The 13,773-nt window shown below is 44.9% G+C and overlaps 1 protein-coding gene across 4 annotated transcripts in view; it reads left to right on the top strand.

The window, feature by feature from the left end:
• The window catches only part of OSBPL10 (oxysterol binding protein like 10), a 266,667-nt gene that overhangs the window by 137,122 nt on the left and 115,772 nt on the right, over positions 1-13,773 (top strand). The gene's annotated exons all lie outside the window — the stretch shown is intronic.

Raw genomic sequence — 13,773 nt, forward strand, 5'->3', positions numbered from 1 at the left:
AGTTACTCTACCTAATTGCAGTCTTTTTCCATGTTCCATGCATCAGCTGCAAAGAGCCACACTTGAAATTTCTGATGATTCCGTTTACTATAACCTGTCTGTGTCTTGCTCAGGGCCCTGGGAAATGTCTTGCTTAACTTAGACCTCCCTGTTCTGCCTCCAAATACAACCTGCAATGATTCCCTTACAGGATTTTGCTCATTTTTTTTTCTTCTTTCTAGAGACACCTTCTTTTCCTTGTCTTGTTTATTACAGTTGCCCTTTTGGACTTGCCCCCAGGAGAATCTGGGTCATTGTAGAGCCTTTTCCCCTCTGGCCTCTTTTATTTTCCAGGAATTATAGTAGGAGTTCTGAACATTTCATCAGTATGTTATCAATATGTAGGCAGGGCGGTTACAATTTTTTATATGTATCTTTTTACTTTTTATAGAACAGAATAGAAGGGGATAAAATAAAAAATGCATCTCCACTATTGCCATGTATGATCACTAGAGATAATTGCTCTTAAATTGATGTTGTATGTCATTCTAGTAAACTAAGGCATGTGTTAGTGCGTATGTATACATATATATACATATACCCATTTCCATATCTACACCTATTTTTATACAAATGGAATAATATTATGTATGCTGTTCCCCCTCCCCCAACTTATTAATATATTTTGGAGATTCCCTATTATACATATGGATCTGTTACACTCATTTTTTATTGATTTCAGAGAGGAAGGGAGAGGGAGAAAGAGAGAGAGAAACATCATTGATGAGAGAGAATCACTGATTGGCTGCCTCTTGCACAGCCCCCGCTGGGGATGGAGCCCCCAACCCAGGCATGTGCCTTGACCAGAATCAATCCTGACCTCCTGGCTCATAGATTGATACTCAACCACTGAGCCACCCCGGCTGGGCTGCACTCATTTTGGATGTCAGTGCTTTATTTTACTGATAAACATTTAAGGTTTTATTTTGTTGTTGTTATACATAATCCTATATAATAAAAGGCCAGCGACCATAACAGCATAATGACCAGAACAACCGATCGACCAGTCGCTATGAGTTGCATTGATCACCTCTTTTTTTTTTTTTAAATATATATATTTTATTGATTTTTCACAGAGAGGAAGGGAGAGGGATAGAGAGCTAGAAACATCGATGAGAGAGAGACATCGACCAGCTGCCTCCTGCACAACCCCCACCGGGGGATGTACCCGCAACCAATGTACATGCCCTTGACCGGAATCGAACCTGGGACCTTTCAGTCCGCAGACCGATGCTCTATCCACTGAGCCAAACCGGTTTCGGCGCATTGATCACCTCTTGATCCCTCCCCTCAGCCTGCAGGCTCTGATTGCTGGATGGCCAACGGGGAATCACGGGGAACCGGGGTGGGTTGGCAGCGGGGCAGGACTGGGGACTGGCGAATGGGTGGAAGATGGCCCTGATAGCAGGCTAGGCCTAGGGACCCTACCCACGCATGATTTCATGTGCTGGGCCTCTAGTGCTATAATAAACATCTTTGTGCATATATCTTTTTGTATCTCTAAGTGTATGTTTATGTGTGTGTGTGTGTGTGTGTGTGTGTGTGTATATATCCTATATAATAAGAGAGGAATATGCTAATTATCCATTACGCCCTGAGGTGTCACGACTAACCGAATAACAACTTGATCACAGATCTGCAGGAGGGTGGGGCAGAGAACTACAAGCGGGCGGCAGAGAGCTACAGGAGGGGGCAGGGGGAGCTCCAGGAGGGTGGAGCAGTGAGCTACAAGCATCGGAGAGCTACCCGTGGCGGTGGGAGGGGGGCCAGCTGAGGCAAGCGGCAAGCAAGCTGCTCACACACGGATTCGTGCTCAGGGCTACTAGTATATATTTATACCAGTGGAATTGTTGGGTCATAAAATGTGTCTTCTAAATTTTCAGACATTGCTAACTTGTCTACTTAAAAAGTTGCTCTGATTTGCACTCCCATCAATTTTGTGTCTCCCCCAACTACTGTGGCTCTTACATTTAGTTTTTGATAGTGTCACAGGTAAAAAATAGATGCCCCATTATTTTCATTTTCACTTCTAAAATCATGACTGGGGCTGAGTATGTTTTCATGTTTATTGGCCACCTATATTTCTTTTACGTGAACTGCCAGTTTGTATTTTTCACCCATGTTTTTCTATTGAGTTTATATTTTTCTTCTTGATTTGCAGTAGCTGTATGTGTATTAAGTATATTTGTCCTTAGACTCTCGTTTGGACTGTAGATATTTTATCCTAGTAGGTCATTTGTATTTCTACTTTGAATATTTTTGCTATGTAGAATATTTAATTTTTTCTGGTCAAATTTATTTTCATTTTTGGCTTTTGGTCTCATATCATGTGTAGAAAGGGGCTTCTCTGCTCAAAATTATAAAAACATTTTTTTCAATGTTTACTTTCAGTGAATTTATAGTTTAATTATCACATTAAATCATTGATTCATCTGGAATTTATTTTGAGTGTCAGAATCCAGGTAGGGGACAACCAATTTAAGTGCATTGGTGTTTTGTGGCACACACCACATCCATCCTAATGGTAGTAAGAAATAAGGGAATTTAAAAAAGTAGGAGGAGGATTTGAACATTCCCTGGAGGAGAATTTGATTTCCTGATAACATTTCTCTGGGAAGTTTTAAGAATATGGTTAATTTATTAATAGTAGAAACAAAATAATAATTTAATGGTTAGGTCCTATAGGATTCCTTCTTTGAGAAATGGAGGCAAGGTTGCTGTCACCAGTCATTTATAGCATAGCTGCTATGATCAATTAGGGAATAATACTTTCAAAATTGTGAGCAGACCTTGTTATTCATGTCAGAGAGGCATTCTGAAGTCCAAGGCTGCTATTCTTGTTTTTAATACATATTCTTACTTAATACATAGTATCACTTTCTTCATTCCCAAATTAAATCTCAGATTAAAAATCTTAATTCCTAAATTAATTTCCAGATTAAAAAAAATATTGGCCTTTGAAATCTAAAAGGCTGGCTACCTAGTCTAGCCACCATTGGTTTACACACAAGGAAGCTCTAACCAGGAAGGTAAGGAAGGAGCTAAGACTTGACCTCGGGTTTCCTGGTTTCCTGCTCTGACCTCACGAAGGTCAGTGAGGGCGGCCACCTTCTTCCCTCCATGGGTGATGGGTTCCCTTTAGGACAGTTTCTGCTCCTGGATAGACAGAAACTGCCAAACGGCAGAGACTTGCCTTCTTTCGACGTCACATAGGTTCATCTGGTGGGCTCTGTTGTTATTTGAGGTGTAGCTGTGAGGGTGCGCGGCTGGTGTGTGCTAGGAAGAGAACACTGGCTTTCTCTGAAAACACAAACAACAAGAAAACAGAACATCCTATTTTCAGTGCAGTATTAAAATGGAAGCAGTGCAGAGCGATGCATTGGTTGGGAAACTGTTAAGAGAACTGTAAGGAACCCTCCTCGTGAGAATTGACTTGTGTATGACTTGGAAAGGATCAAAAAGGCAGGAGTGGGCGTCTTGTTTTTATCAAGTAGATGGTGCAAGTCCTCGGATAGGGAACAGCGGTGTTCTGGGAACTGCAGTAAGCACCGAGGATGGGAAACCATCTGTCCTGTTGACAGAGGTAATGATAATTAATACCTTATATGCCAGGGACTCATGATTGCATTATTCTTGACAGTGGTGAGGTTGGCCGTATTAATCTCCATTTTTACAAATTAGAAAACTGAGCCACTTGAACTTAAGCGATGAGCTCAAAGTCACAGCCAGAATTGACTGGACTGGAACAAGAGCCCAAGTTGTTAAACTTGCCTCCTCCCCCTCATCTCCCATCCTAGTTTCCTGGCAGGAGCTAGTTGGAAGGTTCATGATGGTACTACTGCCCCGTGACCTCCATATTTAATAACTTTGAGGGCACAGGTCAATAATAGGGTACCTGTAACCTAATCAAGGGAACTCTTCTCCAGTCTTTCAAATAGCTTCTGATTCCAGAATTTTTTTTTAGTGAATATGCTTGAAAGTAAATTTACCTAGTTGGCTTTTTGCACTAATTTTTGTGTGATGTCAGCTTGAAGCATCTTCCGATTGAGTTCATTCATGTTTTAATTCATGACACTCTGGTTTAGAGGAAATACTGTAGTGTGCAAAGTGAAAAGACCTATCTTGACATCCCCGCTCTGCCAATTATGTGTTGAACATACCTTACCTGCTCAGTTCCCCTTCATTCTTTCTGACTTTCTGTCCTCATCTTTGAAGTGGTGACTTCTCTCTTCTCAAAGTTGTCACAGGCCTTGCTCGAGCAAGATAGCTCAGGAGAAAGCCAGTGCTGGCATGAAGTGCTCGGAAGAGTTAGGGGCTCAGTGGCACGTTCTCACTGAGACTGCTGCTTGGCAGTCCGGCCTCTCGGCCACCCCTGGAGCTTTGACCAACCCCCTGAAGGAAAAAAAGTCTGCTTTTTAATCCGTTTGTGGTTATCTGTCTGTTCTCAGATAGGCTCCATTTTCCAATGTCCACATCAGAGAACTCAGGGTCATTGAAAATCAACAGAAGTCATTATTTGCGGGGGGCGGCTGGGGAGTCGGAGAAACTCACGAATACTGTTGTTTTCAAATGACTTTTGACCTGTGGGAAAAGTGGGATAACGAGGACAATGGTCAAGTGATTAAAGAGCATTTAAAGAACATCAGACTTTGCAGATTTTAGTTTCATTGGCTTTCATCTGACCAGTTAAGAGAACGTTTAAAGACAAAGCTTGATAGAAACTTATTGCATTTTCACTATTTGATTTTTCTCATTTAGACATGGAAGGTGGATTCACTTGTGGGGGTGACTTATAAGCTAAGTGGGAAATTCACTGATCTGCTCTGATGCTAACTGGGCATTAGTACCTTGTCCCTGGACCTTCAGCCCCAAAGGATAAATGTGTGACATGTGATGATGATGATCACTTCCCCTTTAAGTAGAAACTTTTAGCCATTACGCAGTGGTGAGGTGGGGGTGGGACAGAACTTGGGACTTCCCTTTTTGGCTCAGCTAGCTATCTGACTGCCCCCTCCCATCCCCACCACAAGCATACTCTTATTATGAATTCGCTGGTGACAGCTTGTGAGAGAGAGAGAGAGTGAGAGAGAGTGTGTGTGTGTGTATGTGTGTGTGTGTGTTTTCCCCCATAATGGAACTAGCATTACTTTTTAAATTGTGAATATCACCTATTATTTTTAAAAATTGTGACTGTTACCTATGTACAATATAAAACACTGAGAGGACAGGAGAGGAAGGGAAAAACTCACCCCAAACTCCAGCCTCAGACCTAATCTCTGATGATACCATTGGGGGGATGTACATCCTTCCAGACACGTAGCTGTGTGGATACATAGAAAGAGATCACATGACTCCATTCGGAGGTCCATCCTTCCAGTCTTTTTTCTGTATGTGCGTATGCACAGAAATCACACATGCTTGTTTCATGAGCAGCTCACCTCTCCAGGAGGATGGATGTAAGACCAAGCTTTGGCACAGGTCTATTCTCTGTGTTGCTTTTTTTTTTGTTTGTTTGTTTTTTTTTTGGGGGGGGGGGTGTAGATTTTTGTGTCTTTAAAATTAGTGTGTATGGCCTGTTTCTTAGAACATTTCTGGGATCTCCTTTATGTTTTGTCTTCCAGCCCCTTTCTCATCCCTTGTTCCTTGTCCTGTCCTTGTTTACCTCCAGATGGGAAGTTGAGGAACTAAAGGGACATTTTTACTGGTGACATACCCTTCTAATAATATGGAAAATGTAGCCTTCTTTTTCCCCATCGAAGGGGAAATTAAGGAAATGTAGGTATTTGCAGCATTTGAAGTAGTTTATAATATTAACTAGAGGCCCGATGCACGAAATTCGTGCAAGAGTAGGCCTTCCTTCCCCTGTCTGCTGGCACCAGCTTTCCTCTGGCACCCGGGATCCAGGCTTTCCTTGTAGCCCCAACTTCATCCAGAAGGTCGTCTGGTCTAATTAGCATATTATGCTTTTATTATTATAGATTGTACTTGAAATCCTTTCTCTGGGTTCTTGGGCTCCGGGTCTGACTCTATTCTTGCATTTCCTACTTTGGGCTCCAATGATCGGTTCCCTGTCTGACTCCGGCACTTGACTGTGTGCTCTCTGAGAGCAAACACTGACTCCATTCACTTAGGAAGACGCGAGGGAGGTCCCAGGGACCTGTCGGTGTAAAGAGTTTGAAGACACTAGATCACACAGGTGTGTGGTTAGGGCTCCATGTCAGCTAATGCTAAATTAAAATGTAAATTTCAGGGTACAGTCTTATGCAGATTTGGTCATAGAAAAATATGATTGCCTAATATAGGACTTTAAATTCATTATAAGTCTTGTGAGGTCTTGAATGAGCAGCGAGAGCTGCTGAGTTTCAGGGAGTGTATGCATAAATATTCTTGCCTGAAGCTCCCCACATCACTGGTATTTGTCTTTTTCCCCCAGCCCCCTAGAATGGCATATTAATTCATATGAGACGTCGGGGTATTAGAGCACTGTCTGCTCCTTGTAGCCTTGGGGAAGCTAATGCCCAGTATGGACCTTCCCATTTAAAAAAAATTTTTTTTTTATTGATTTCAGAAGAGAAGGGAGAGGGAGAGATAGAAACTTTGACTGGCTGCCTCCTGCATGCTCTCTACTGGGGATTGAGCCCACAAGCTGGGCATGTGTCCAGACAGGGAATGGAACTATGACCTCCTGGTTCATAGGTCGCACTCAACCACACTGGTCGGGCAGACCTGCCCATGTTTATATAACGTCCCTGTGGCAGCTGACACCAGTGATGTCGTTAGTCCCTGACTCACATTCCCTGCTTTTGCCAGGATATTGTTAACCTAGCAATGTGGGGTCCAAGCAGGGCATGGTGGGCATTGCACAGTGAGAAAGGAGGCTGGAGAGTGATGGGTGCTGTCTGTCCCCAGGGCTGTGTGCTGGGCTGAGGGCACAGAAATGGGTGGGTCCAGAACCCAACTGGTGACCCCGCCCCTGGTAGCTGGGTCGCCAGGTGCAGACAGTCCTGTTTGGGGACATTCCAGATATTCTTTATTTGGAGAGGCCTGGGGGAGGTGTGAACTACTTCTGGGGAATTAGGAGGTGGGGAATTCTGTGTGTTAAATCCACAGCCAAGTGTGAAAAGTGAGGAGATTTGAAGCTACTGTTTCATTGTTTTTCCCAGCAATCTCCATCCTCTCCTAATGGTGAAAGACGACAACTTCCCTGACTCTCTGCCGCCCTGGGGTCTAGCTGGGGTCTGAGCCAGAGGGCCTGGGAGAGGTGTTTTGATATCTTGGTCCGGATGTATTACAGCAGGAAGCACCTGCTTGCTGAGCCGAACCCAGCAACATTGGTAGAACCTGAAACCACTTGGTTCTGAGGGACTCCAGATGCCATCTAGTCCAGGGTCCTGTCCCCACCGCATCCCACTGTTTACACAGAAATGCACACCAGAATGCTTACTGTGCTAATAATGAAGGAACATGGGTTGCTTCTCCTCAAAACAATACCCAATTTTAATCGCCTAGGGAGGGCACTGCCGGTAACTCATTGACTGAATGCTGAGAACTTTGGTGGCAATCTGACAAATGATACGGAATACCTCTCTTGTATGATTAAACGGATTTGAGGCCTCTCAGAACAATTTGGAAGAACTCAGAAGTAATAGGGTGATTAAAAAGTGGGAAGGCATTCCAAACTCCCTTTGTTCCACTTGTCTAGAAACAGTAGATGTAAGTAATAGGGCAAGAGGTCGGTTCTAACACAGTGTGATCCAATATGCAGGCCTCTGGCCACAAGAGAGGTACTTTAGATTTACATGAACTGAAATCAACATTTAAAATTCAGTTCCTCCATCTCACTTAGCCACAGTTCAAGTGCTCAGTAGCCACATTCGGCCGATGGCTGTGGAAATGGACAGCTCAGCTAGAGAACATTGCCGTCAGCACGGAAAGTTCTCTCGGGCAGTGCTGATAAAGCTGCAGGGACTGCTTTATGGTTTCCAAGGAGGAGTTTACCAGTGTCTAGCTTTATCTCCTCTTGTGCTATGGACAGGTCCCCTCCCCTTTAAACCTAAAAAGGCTGGCTGATGCTCCCCAACCTTTCTGTCCTCCTTCTGCTCCTTCCCTACCTTCCTATCAGGAGTTCTGGTCCACCTATGGCCTTGACATTAAACATCTTGATCACTCTCACTTCTCCAATTGCCTCGTCTGTGCAACAGGGATGTTGACCTCACTTGTCTGAAGGCAGGAACTGGTGCTCTCTTGTGGTCAGATTCTGCTACGTGCTCACCCCACTGCAGCTGTTTGCCAAGGAAACATCTGGTTTGAGCTTTTTTGAAAAGCAGAGGAGCAAGGGAAGGTTGCTGATGGTGGGACTCCCTGGCTCCAACAACCCTTCATAGCATCCCACTTCCTAAGACGAAGTCCAAGACTTGACCTTGGCATTGAGTGCCCATCACATGTTAGGTCCAGTTTCTCTTCCTCCACCTCCACCTTTATGCACTCAATGTTCTCGGTGAGCAGTTCCCTAGGCACACTGTGTACTTTCACACTTCCCTGCTGCTCCCTCTGCTAGGAATGCTTTCCCTCTCTGTTCTTCATGTTGCAAATAGCCATGTGGCCTTCAAGGCTCCTGTACATCTGGGATGCCTTTCTGACCTGCCCGGTCAGAGTGGATCTTCTTTCTTCTGTTTTCGCATTTATCCCAGTACTCACCCGTATTACAGCGCTTCTCCTGGGGGCAGGTGGTGGTGGTATGCAGGCCTCAGCCCTCTTGGTTGACTGTGCCCTTAGCACCCAGGACTGCAGGGACACCACGGTTGTGTCCTCCGTACTTGCCGCTGCCATGACAAGTGGCGGACGTAAACCACTTGGTGTATTTTAATCACTCAGTAAACATCAACCCTGCTTCCTCCTTCCTCACTCCTCCCTATTGTTAGTTATATAGTAGCTTGTCAATAACAGTAGTGGTGTCGGCTTTGGGTTCCTTAAGAAACTGTATCCAAACTATCACTTTATTTTCCTAAGGTTGAATCGTGGGTTGTGGTGAAGATTCAATGGGAGCACGTCTGCTGTGCTCTTACTGTGCAGCCCGGCACTGAGTCAGTTTCCATAGGGATGTTGGGCCGACAGGGTTGCCCTGCTGAGTTGGGCCTCATGAGGTGACTTCCCTGGGAAACGGCCAGTATTGGACTGCCCAAGGCTGTGTGCACGGCTTGCAAAGTGGAGTATTTCTGGTAAATAACTGAGTCTCTAAAATAATCATTTACCTACTTAAATAATCAAACACTAAAATTGGCCCAGCTGGTATGGCTCAATGGTTGAGCATAGACCCAGGAACCAAGAGGTCACCGGTTCAGTTCCCAGTCAGGACACATGCCCGTGTTGAGGGCTTACTCCCCAAAGGCAAGTGATCGATGATGTTTCTCTCTCATCGATGTTTCTATCCCTCTATCCCTTTCCCTTCCTCTGTCTCTAAAAATCAAAAGTGATTTTAAAAATTGATGAAAAGTTTAAGGGAAAAGAAGGATGGGCAAGCTAGACCATAGTGGAACCAACTAACCAACCTGTTAAGATAAAAAAACAGAGCAAGTCAACACATACACATTCATACGTACATGCATGTGTTTGGAAGGACACAAGGGGCTGGTAACAGCAGTGTGCCCTGGGAGGGAAGGGGGACCTGGGGATTTCAGTGTTGAAAGAAAGTAGCAATTAATTGTACCCTTTGGCACTACTTGAAATTTTCACATCGTGCGTTTTTTGAACAATTATATATATATAATTTTATATACACACACCATATATATATATATATTAAACTAGTTATTCAAATGGTTAAATTTTAAATTTGTAAATTTAAAAAAGTGGAGCCGAGGTTGCTTGGCTGTGTCTCTGCTCCCTTAGGCCCCTGTCAAGTTCGGTCCTTGATCTGCAGGCGGAAGCTGTTCACCCACCAGGCAGTCACTGATTAATCTGCTTCTCATTATAGTCTTCACATGAAAGCCTTAAAACCAAACGTCCTTGAAGATACTCGATAATTCCAGATTCCTGCCAATTCAGATGAGGCTTCTATTCTTGTTACTCAGAATTGATTTTACTTGATGTGGTTTGAAGTGTGTAAAGTTTAATGCTCTGAAGTGTGTAAAGTTTAATGCTCTTCGGGGGAAGTGCTCCTTTTCTCCCCCCACTCCCCACCCCCTTTTTTCCCTTTTGAGTGAAACAGCGTTTGATGATGCTCGTCGTGTGGCCTCGTCCATAGCGGAAGCCTTCGGTGTTGGGGTAGCTGGCTGGTGGCCCCGTTAGTGCCCATTGGGCCCTGTGTCTTGTGAGCAGAACTTCTCCGTCTGTGACGACAGTGACCGTGCGTGACTCTGGACGTAGCAGGGGTTACTGCCGCCGACCTGAAAGCACCTGTAGAAATTCCTGTGTCTCAAAAAATTCAACTTGTACATCTCACTGCTCCCTCTGCTACATACTTTACCAGCCTGATTTCACATTTTAGGAAGGTTTTCTTTTCTTTCCCCAAATTGTTGGGTAAAAAGCAAGATGAGTCACATCTCTCACTGAGAACCCGAGGACATAAAGTGCCCCAGGTTGAAAAGCAGAGCCTCTTGTGGGGACTCTCCGTTTTCTAAGAAGTGAATCTTTGGGGGAAACAGAAAATGATGGTTTTAAGCTGGATTAGCCTCAAGTAGGTAAAGTTGGACAAGCTCATCTGAGGTTTTCCTTTTCCCCTCGGCTCTGTCTTCCTGCTCTCTGCGGTTAGGCATCTCTCTTTTCATGTTACAGGAAGCTCAGTGCCATGTTTCCTCTAGGATTTTTTTTACAGATAATTACCTTTTGGGTGCTTAAAATTAAGTGTGAACCATCCTCCTCCTAAACACACCATCAAATTAAGTAAGTAAAACACAATTTAAGAATAGCTCTTATTAAAACAATAAAGTTTGGGGACTATTATCTTAATGAAGTGCAACCATTTTTTTTTAATTTTAATTTTTAAATATATTTTTATTGATTTCAGAGAGGAAGGGAGAAGGAGAGAGAAATGGAAATATCAATGATGAGAGAGAATCATTGATTGGCTGCTTCCTGCAAACCCCACACTGGGGATCAAGCCCGCAACCCGGGCATGTGCCCTGACGGGGAATCCAACTGTGACTTCCTGGCTCATAGGTCTATGCTTAACCACTGAGCCACACCAGCTGGGCTAAAGTGCAACAATTTTCTGTAACTTCTCAAGCATAATATTTATGTTAGGCTGCTAAGTATTTGTGCTCCCTAGGATGATGATCTTAGGCACCAACATCGCCAACCTCTCTTGCCCCTGCTACAAATTTGTTGATCCTATTCTGTACTGCAAACTTCACCCCCTTCATCTTCTACTCTTCAGCCTCTTTAAACCTACCTAGTTATCAAGAAGCCCATTTGGCGTGAGGATACAGGGACATTTTCAATGCAACCCTGAGTTCCATTAGTAGGTTGGCACCCACCTTCAGGATCTCTCTTCCCTCTGAATCTTCCTTGGCCAGGTCAGCAGCTAGAAAAGGTTGCTGATGCCAGGTCCCTGTATTTGGGATATTTATTTTTCATTCATTTACTTGGCAGCTTATCTTAATGGAATCATCTTTGGATCTCTCTTAAGCCCTGCTGCTTGGGGGATCTGCATACCTCTTTGGATTCAAAAGCTCTTTGTCTTGTGGCACTGGACAGCAGGCATTTATAAACTGCCTACTATGGGCAATGCACTGACCTTTACAGCTTAGAGAATAGACACTTGAAGTTCCTAGATTCTCTTCATGTATTGATGTAAAAAATACGAACAACAGCAGGAAACTACTTTGATCCCATGGGAGTAATTTGTTCAAATGCCAGAAAACATGTTCTTCTCTCTTAATAATAATGGTAAATGGTGCACTACTCGTATAATTCATAAATTCTTCCATGTGTATCCCCTGATACCAGGGTTTCTAAGTGTTGGCATTTTGATATTTTTGGCCAGATAAGTCTTTGCTGTGAGGGGCTGTTCTGAGCATGGTAGGATGTTCAACAGCATCCCTGCCTCTACCCACTAGATGCCAGTAGCACCCCTGCCCAGTTGTGACAACCTAACAAGTCGTCTCATTTTGTCAAATGCATCCTGGCGGGGACAAAATCGCCCCGAGATGAGAACTACCACCTCATACAGTTCTCACAACAATCCTACCTGATAGGCATTATGTCCATTTTACAGATGAAGAAACCGAGGCTCAGAGAGGTTAAGTGGCCACATGGCTAGGACATGCCGAGGTGAGACTTGAAGCCAGCCCCCCATGTGTTTGGCTCCTCACGTGAGGCTCTTCTGTGCCCCCGGCTGCGGGAAACGGTTTCCGTGCACAGGGCGAAGCAGGGCCAACGGGGTTGTGCTGCAGCGGAGCTTTCGCTCTTGGGAAAGGTCCTGTTCTCTGGCCAGGTGTGCGACAGCCCATCCATCACGCCTCTGAGACTCCTGGGCATCTCCCCCAGCGAGGGAGGCAGCTGGGAAGTGAGAGAGATTTCAGCAGTGAAGCGAGAATGCTCTCACTGTCCCACTCCACCAGGCCAGCCCCAGGCGGTGGAGGGGGGGTAGGTGGGAGGGAAGGGGGTGGTTCCCAGGCCCAGCCATGAAATGAAAGGGATCCCCAAATTTGCGGCCTGTGCCACGATTCTGTATAAGTCTGAGAAGAGCTGTGTGGCACCTCTGGCATGTATTAGTGCTGAAGAGGCAAATCATAAATTCCAGAAGTTTTATTCCCCCCATGCTCCGGGCTGCACTGGCAGAGTGGAGAAGAAACGGGAGAGAATGTTCGCTTGAGGAGGAAGCTGACAGCCGGTGAGCTGTGCTGGGCCAGCCACACTGGCAGGGCTCCGGGTGCACCTCCCGGCCTCCTCATGGGCTGCAAGCACTCGGCCGTGGTGAGGACCCACAGCAGCGCCTCCTCCTGCCTCAGCCCACTGTGGGCGGATGCGGACAGAGGTTCTTGCCAGCTCTCCCACTCCTCGTCGGCTAAGGTAAATGGGGTCCCAGGCCCTGGGGAGTGCGATGGAAGGGGGGGGTGCATTTACTCTTCGGCTCCCCTTCACACCTCTTTGAGGAAGACTCACTTCTCCCTTGGGTAGTGTAGACGTAGGCCCCCAGGGCATCTGGATTTCGGCTCATTGTGAAGCCATAAATGTTCTTTCCCCCAGTGGGATGCATAGTACTGACTGGCCACACTTGAGGTGCTTTTGGAATCTGATTTTTGAAATACAAAAGAATATTACCAGCATCGATTGACTTTGAAATAAGAAAGAAAAAAATCCCTGTCTTTTCTCTTAGGAAGACTTTCTGCAACTTTCAATACTGACCTCAGCCAGTGGCTTTGATTTGCTGCCTTTTGAAGCCAGCTCGGTTCATCATGTCGTTAGTGCTTTTCCTCATTTCAAATATCAAATGATATGCAGACACACCATTAGTGGGTGCAGTGCAGGATTGAGAGTCTTCTGACGGTTCTACTATTGGCCTTGACCTTGAGCTATTTGCTATTTTTGTGCCTCAGTTTCTTAGTCTGTAAAGTAGATGGGACATTTCCCCTCTTGGGTTTCACAGAGATATTGCAACTTAAGCAGATTAATACTTTTAGAGAGGCTTACTCGGAGGAGCTGTTAATATCATAATTATAATGATGACAAATAGAATAATTGCTTGTTTCCTACGCTGAAGGTAGCGTGAGAGTGATCTGGGTGTGCTCTGCT

This window comes from Eptesicus fuscus, chromosome 18 (assembly GCF_027574615.1).
Source record: "Eptesicus fuscus isolate TK198812 chromosome 18, DD_ASM_mEF_20220401, whole genome shotgun sequence".
Lineage (NCBI taxonomy): Eukaryota > Metazoa > Chordata > Mammalia > Chiroptera > Vespertilionidae > Eptesicus > Eptesicus fuscus.